This window comes from Marmota marmota, unplaced genomic scaffold (genome assembly GCF_001458135.2).
Source record: "Marmota marmota marmota unplaced genomic scaffold, marMar, whole genome shotgun sequence".
Classification (NCBI taxonomy): Eukaryota; Metazoa; Chordata; class Mammalia; order Rodentia; family Sciuridae; genus Marmota; species Marmota marmota.
Window position 1 is genome coordinate 37,989,852 of NW_025999968.1, and position 7,616 is coordinate 37,997,467.

Sequence of the window (7,616 nt, forward strand, 5' to 3'; positions counted from 1 at the left end):
TAAAGTACCTCAATAATATTCTTATGTTGCAATGATAATAATTCGGACATATTGGATTAAGTAAAAAATGTTACTATTTTTTCTCACATTTTGACATTCCATTAGAAATTTTCATATTACAATTCAAAGTTACTTCAATAGCCCACATTATATTTCTGTCAAATAGCACTGACATAGAAGCATAAAGGCCAGTCTTGAATAATCGCTGCCCTGCAACTTCAAGCACGGGTGACTTTTTAAAATAAAGGAAACAGCACACACCTGTAATCCTAGGAGCTCCAGAGGCTGAAACAGGAGAATTGCAATTTCAAAGCCAGCCTCAGCAACGACAAGCGCTAAGCAACTCAGTGAGATCCTGCCTCTAAATAAAATATAAAATAGGGCTGGGGATGTGGCTCAGTGGTACCCCTGAGTTCAATCCATGGTACCAAATAAATAAATAAAGGAATCAAGAGATTTCAACACTAAAAGATGAAATCATGATGAACTGATTTTAACGTGGAGAGGTGGAGATGGAAATCTGTGAGAAAATATAGGGGCAATAGAGTTAAGGAATCCAAGAGATTGGAAAAAGCAAGCAGAAGACCTCAGATGATGAAACGCAATGCAAAACAAGACCACATGCACTGCCACACAGACCTGCCAGCCTCATGCTTTGTTTCCCTAGTCTGCAGGTCTCACTTATTTGATTTGCAAGCAAAGGTAGCAAGGACTTTGATTTTTTGCACTCTTGCTCAGGAAATTTCTCTCAGCAACTTTAGGTGGACTCATTTTAATGGTCCAAGTTGTTATTTAATATACCGTCAGCATTTTGTATCTACTGAAGTGGTCATTGCTCATGTCTTTGCTGTTCTTGTCTGTTGGCATCTTCCACGCACTGCATGTCAGCCAAGAGTCTAGGTCTGAAACTTCAAAAAATGACTTGACAGATCTACAGGCTTGTATCTTGTCCCAGTCTGAACCTTCAGAGTTATGTGGAAGAGATATAATAAAAATGGATTTCATAATGATACTCTTCCTTACATGATCAGGATAATAAAAAGATGTACACAATCCAAAAAATAATTTCTACTGCTCCCTTGGCCTTGGATGAATGAAAAACTATAGTTTCCAGTTTTATGGATCTCCTAGCCTTCCATAGCACCAATGTTGAGGAAATTAAACAATTAATCTTTCTTTTAATTGTATAGGAATGTCAGTCAGTGAAGTTAGCACAACTCATTCCACTCTTGCTCAATGAAAGTTATCTACTGTGAAGGATTAGCTGCCATGTTCAACAATAACAAAGCTCTTGTTTTCCAATAAAGAGGTTAATTGGCTTCAGAGAAAATACATGTACAGAGCACATAGGCCTAATATTGGTTTTGCAAAGGCCCTGTGTGAGGGAAGTTAATGTTTCCTGTTTATTAGCTGTTTTACAACAATCTGCCCTTGACCAATAATTATGCTTACAGAGCTGATGCTAATATGTGTCAGCTCAACAGCTACTTAACGTGTCCTGTGCACCTGTGTGCAATTGAGTTTGTCATCATTCTGCTCTGTCCTCAGTATCACTCTTTGGGTGTTGTTTCCTGCCTCCAAATGGACTAAGGTGTCAGGATGTAGGAAACTCCAATGTCAAAAAACACGCTGCCTTTCTAGGACCTGTTTTTTGTTGTTGTTGTTGTTGTTTGGTTGTTGTTTTTTTTTTTCCCTCCTAACATTCTAATGGAATTGTTCTGTGGGTTTCACTGTGTGGTAAAAAAAAAAATAGAATAACAAAAGCAGAGGATGTTTTCAAATGTTTAGGGAAATTCACACAGGTGTCCCACTCCTGTCATGGGGCAGATGTCTAGGAAGTTTCAATAGCATATGAATAACTGGGGGAAACGTGTTAAATTGCTAATTCTGATCTCACTATCCTGGGGGCGGGTCTGGGAATCTACACCTCTAATAAACTCCCAGCACTCTGGTGATGCTGATTTATGGAGCAAACATCTATAGGGAAGCATTGTTGCTCCTGAGGACCACAGTCATGGTGTTAATTACTCACTGATATTTACCGAGATATAAGCAAATTACTATTTTCTGGATAGTAGCTAAGCTATCTAGGCCCTTTGAAAAGATTACTAAAGCTGCATACAGTTTGCTCTGACATAGAAACCTGACAATTTTGTGGTCCTTAGATGATAACTTCCTGAGATTTATCATAAAGATGCTCCATGTCACATATAGTAATACATATTGAATAAAAATTTGAGAGAAATTTGGGATAAATTTGGCAATAAGAGTTCTCAACTGGGACACGGCTGTAAACTCCTTGATCTCTTAACTTTCACTGGATTCACCTTCAATTCCCTCTCTGCCCCTATATAATATTTATTCCAGTTTCCTCAGCTCACCTTATTCTCAGAGCATGCTCACTGGATTTCAAGTGGCTCTTTTAAAGTGTCACTTTTCAAGTGGCCATCCTCGGGGGAACACCTATTTTACGGGATGTAAGTGTTGTCTGATTTAGGAATAAGAAATAAAGCTGATTAAGACTTTTACCCTGGAAACAAAGCAAAACTCCCCCAAATTCTGTCATCAATAGAGCACTTAGTTCTTGTCATCACTGACAATAAACAAGAATCAGTTCCGGTTATGATTTCTGAGACAGAACTTTTTAAAGTAAAACAATCTCCTTTCTTAGATATTTTTTATGGCTTTGGGAAATATTCCTATTAGTTTCTAAAAAAAAAATGATGACCCTGGTAAAGAGGCTATGTAAAAATAGAATGAAGGACAGTCACCAGGCCGATTTTATTTCACCATACCAGTTTTCAGCGATAGCTCTAAACTAGCAACTTTTCAATTAAATCCAATCTTTCACGGTAGGGAAAACAGTGTGGTGGACAGGCCTTGCAAAGAGATTTGGCAGGGAGTGGCCGAGTTAGCATTTTTAACTGAAAGTTTGCTTTACTTGTTTAAACCATTGCTTAAATAACACTGCATATTTCTATTTCCTTATAGGTATTTATGCCATTAATTATACAGGACACAATTAGACCCTGCAAGCTCAGTATCAGAATCTCTTCATGTGTCTCTAAGTTTGTCTTGGTGGCAATAAAGCAGAATGATAAAATCACCTTTTCTATCTATCTTGCTTTTTCAGCTGGGTTGGGAGAAATTTTTGTCCTTGACAATGTTAAGTGTCCAAATCATCTCTGAGCCCAGTTCATGGTCAGCACTTGAAGGGAACAGTTTGAGACAGCAGGAGCCTCTTAAACCATCCCACCACAAATCTATTATGATATAAAAAGACAGGAAATAATGTATCCCTCCCTACTACAAACTGTAGTGACATGACGCCATTATTGTAGTATAAAGTACCTTCTTTTTCAAGGTTGTTCTTAAGAGCTGTGGAACTGTACATTTCAAGAGACTGCATTATTAACAAGGCCTGTATTATAAAAAAACATAGAGGTCATAAATTAATGGCATCAATATCCCCTGGAACTAGATGTTAGCTGTGGTTAGTTAGAAATATTCTTCTTTATATTGGTCTGATAACTTGAATCTATGTGAGCTCACCATATTTCAGCAATTTAGTTTGGCTGTATTATTAATGTGGTAGCACCTCTCCCTCTTCTCTCTCCTAATTTCTTTCTCTTCCATTGTAATTTCATTGGAAAAGCTTGAAACTTTCTGGAAAATAAGGTTACCTACAGCCATAAGCTTGCAGGTAGAATCCCACTTTTTCCACTTTCCTTCTGACTCAACATGATCAGACTGAGGCCTACAAATACCAATATTCTGCTGAGGGCAGCTCCTCACATTCTTTAAACTGGTGGAATGCCCTTGATTTAGTTCAGAAGTGAATCCAAGCCACATTCAATTTCTATTTATGGACTTGGTTTCTGGGAAAAATTTTAAAAGTTAACAAGCTCTTATTGTTTCACAGGCTGATTATAGAGTGTGCATTTTTTTTCAAGGTCGAAATTTATTTTTTTGAGAGTCTCCGTGTATGCCCTCAATTAGGTGCACTGGATCAAAAACTAGAATTTTTATAAATATAGTAGTGACGACTAGCCTATGTGGAGATACACAGCTCTGCAGGGACACAATGTGACACAATGTGTTATGTACATGAGTAACACAAAGACAAAGAAAGATAGCTCTGTGTTGGTGGTGCTGAGTTTTGTTAGAGAACAAACTGGCCACTTCACTAAGGCTGACATGAGCTCTACTATAAACACATAAAGCAAGGAAATAACATGCTTTTTGGACAACTTCATAAGGCACCATAAGGTCTCTTCCAAGAAACCAACATAACCGTGGGTGATGCTAAATGCTACTGAGGAACTTGCAATATTTTGCACATATGGACTGACTATGTGGCAGCATATATAAATATTTCATTTGCTAATTGCAATTCATTATCAGATTGCACACGAACAGAATGCCACATGAGAGGTTCCAAGAACACTGGGTAACAGGACATACAGCTGAGATATAGTTTCCTCATGCTGGCGAGGTTTTGATTTAAGCAAACAACGCAACTTTCTCTTTATTTGTTAATTAAGATTAAAATATTTTAAAATCACCACAGTGAGCACATTATTATATTCTCATGTTTGAGGACCAATCCCAAAAGATAAGTTAGAAACTAGAATTCAAAAGCCATCAGTCTCATGAATTCCTTTATAATATTCGGAATCAGTTGATGGTTCAACATCTAATCTTCCCCAAAATTAATTACCCAATACTTCTTTATTTTTATCTTTTGGAACTTAACTGATGAGCTTGTTAGGAAGGAGAGACAAAGAAAGCAAAACAATAATTTAGTAAAAAAAAATTTAAATCTCTAAAAATTGAATTCTCAAAATCGACTCTTTATAATTAAATCACTTATAATTTCTTATAATAATGTGTTATAAATTCTTATAACTTTAATAATTTGTGATTATAAAACAAAAAGATTAGAAATGTATAGAAAAAGAAGGGATCTTAAAAATAATTTATTACATCCCATTGTTTTATAGGAGATTTATATATAAACCTCTAGTAGATGGTGTTTATCTGAGATCACAAGTCTGGACTGTTGGGGATAGCACTAGAATTCTACCTTCTAAATCTCTGCTTTTTTTCAATTATTTTTTGTTGTCCTGATAGACCCTTTTGCTCTTATCCCTAAAATATAATTTGGAAAACAGAGTGGTTTAGTGAAATAAATCTGAGTTTTTCAGTAGGTGGTATTTGAGTTCAAATCTTGATTCAATATAATTTTCTTCGTTTAGAAAATAAGAAATCTTTTGCAGTAATGATTTAAGGATTAGAAATACAGTATGTACAATGGCACAAAACTCTGAAGTTCAGAAAATCGTATCTGTTCTTATGTTTGTATTCATGAGCCCTGGACACTTAGCATGCACTCAATAAATGAATAAATGAGGGAATAAGTTAATAAATAACATCATGTAAAAATGCATAATTGAATGAATGACAATAGTAAGAACTGCCACTGAAAGATAAATAAACGAAGAAGAAAGTTACTGTAACCAAAAGCTCGGTTCCTGTCCCCAATGCCAATCAATGCCAATTTAATAAGGAGGGCACAGTTTTGAGAAAAAGGAAAAAGAACATTTATTGCTCTGGATCCCAGGGACAGGAGGGTTTTAAAAGAACCCTTCAAGTATTACATTCCAGGTGTGCTCTGGTAGGGGGTCCCAGGATGCCCAGGTGGTGTGTTAAGCATTCCCTTGTTAATTTGGGAGATTTTCACTTTCCTGATCCTCGGGAGGCATCTCCTTTCTGTAGTGGGTGTGTTCACGGGCAATTAACTAGGGGAAGAAAAGTTAACACTGTCTCCCTAATCTCTTTAGGGAGAGGGAGAGGCAGGAAGAGAAACAAACAAACAAACAAAAAAAAATTTAAAAAAAAAAAAAAAAGCTTTAGAGCAATGAGGGCTGTAATCAGAAGGTGAAGGGACCAGTGTCATGAGTATTCTCTTTGGGATCCCTGAATCTATTAGGAGTACTTTGTTTCCCCTTGAATTATATATCATTCATCAAGTTTGTTCTTTCAACCTCCAAAGTATCTGAAAACATGACCCAGAAAATTGGAAAATCAAAATGCACTGAATCACTCAAAAATGTATATCAGCTCAGCATAGTCTAAATTGGAAAATCTAATTGAATACCTATCCAAACAGAGTTTTGTAAACCTTACCTGCTAGACCTATTCAAATTTAAGCAGAAAACCTCTCTTAGGAATAGACCAATTTAATTAAATTTATGAAGTATTGAGGACAACATGGCCTTCTGCCTGGGTATTTCTTTTTTTATTTTTTTAATTAATGTACACAGAATTACCCCCTGTACCATTTCAACAACCTGCTTAATCAGACTGCCTGTAGAAGTTGGGAGTGTCCACCATCAACTTTACTAAGATGTCTTTATGACCAGAGAACAAGGAAAGGTCAGCAGTCACCTTGGAAATGGTGTAAGAAACACCATCCTCTGTGTTCCTAGGAAGTTGAACTTTGACTACATAGAGATCCATGTGAGGCAGCTGGGGGTGGGGAATCAAAAAGAATAGCTCTTTAGCCCACAGGATTTTCTAGTAAATAAACCATGTTGAGGAACTTGTATGAGAGGGAATTTTATTTTAAAATGGTCTGTCCTGAAGATGAGAAAGAAGTTGTTATCCTCTATATACTCCTAAACTATCCAATATTTTTAAGTGAAGAAATGAGAAGATGGGATGAAATACATTAGAGCTCATCTGCATAGAAATTTTCAGAAAAGCTTTTAGAATGTTGATACTTTTCCATTATAGAAGAACAAATCACACATTTAAAAAAGCAGGAATGAGAGAAAAAAAAATATTATAAGGCAAGGCAGAAAAGCAATCCCATACCTAGTTCATGAATAGAAAGTTGATCTTGATAGGTTTCTTATTAGCTTTTGCAGGGAAAAAAACAACTTGACTGAGGCATAATTTACATGCAGGAAGGGGAGCCCCTTTGAAGTTCTAGTTCCAAAGTTTTGACAAACATACCCCCCAAGGAAACACCACCAAGGCAAATGGTTCCTTCATATTCCTCACACTTAACCTTACACCTTCTATAAATGGACTCATATAGATCATATCCCTTCATGTGTGCTTCTTTTCTCCAGTATGGGTGTTGATTTTCACATATGTTGTTGTGTAGGAAAAATGTATGCCTTTTGATTCCTGAGAAGTATTCCCTATAAGGATGCGTCATGCTTTGCTTACCTGTTCACCTCTTGACAGACTTTGTTTTCTAGTTTTGTTCTGGTGGGGGGTACTGGGAATTGAACTCAGGGACACTCGACCACTGAGCCACATCCCCAGCTCTATTTTGTATTTTATTTAGAGAGAGAGTCTCACTGTGTTGCTTAGCACCTCGCTTTTGCTAAGGCTGGCTTTGAACTTGCAATCCTCCTGTCTCATCTCCCGAGCAGGTGGGATTACAGGTGTGCGCCACCACACACCTGGTGGTTTCTAGTTTTTGACTCTTATGAACAGACTTGTTGTGAACATTCATGCACAAGCCTCCATGTGGATAGATGCTTTCTCTATTGGTAGGTTATATGACATTTAACCTGATTTTAAAAACTGAGCAAATTACT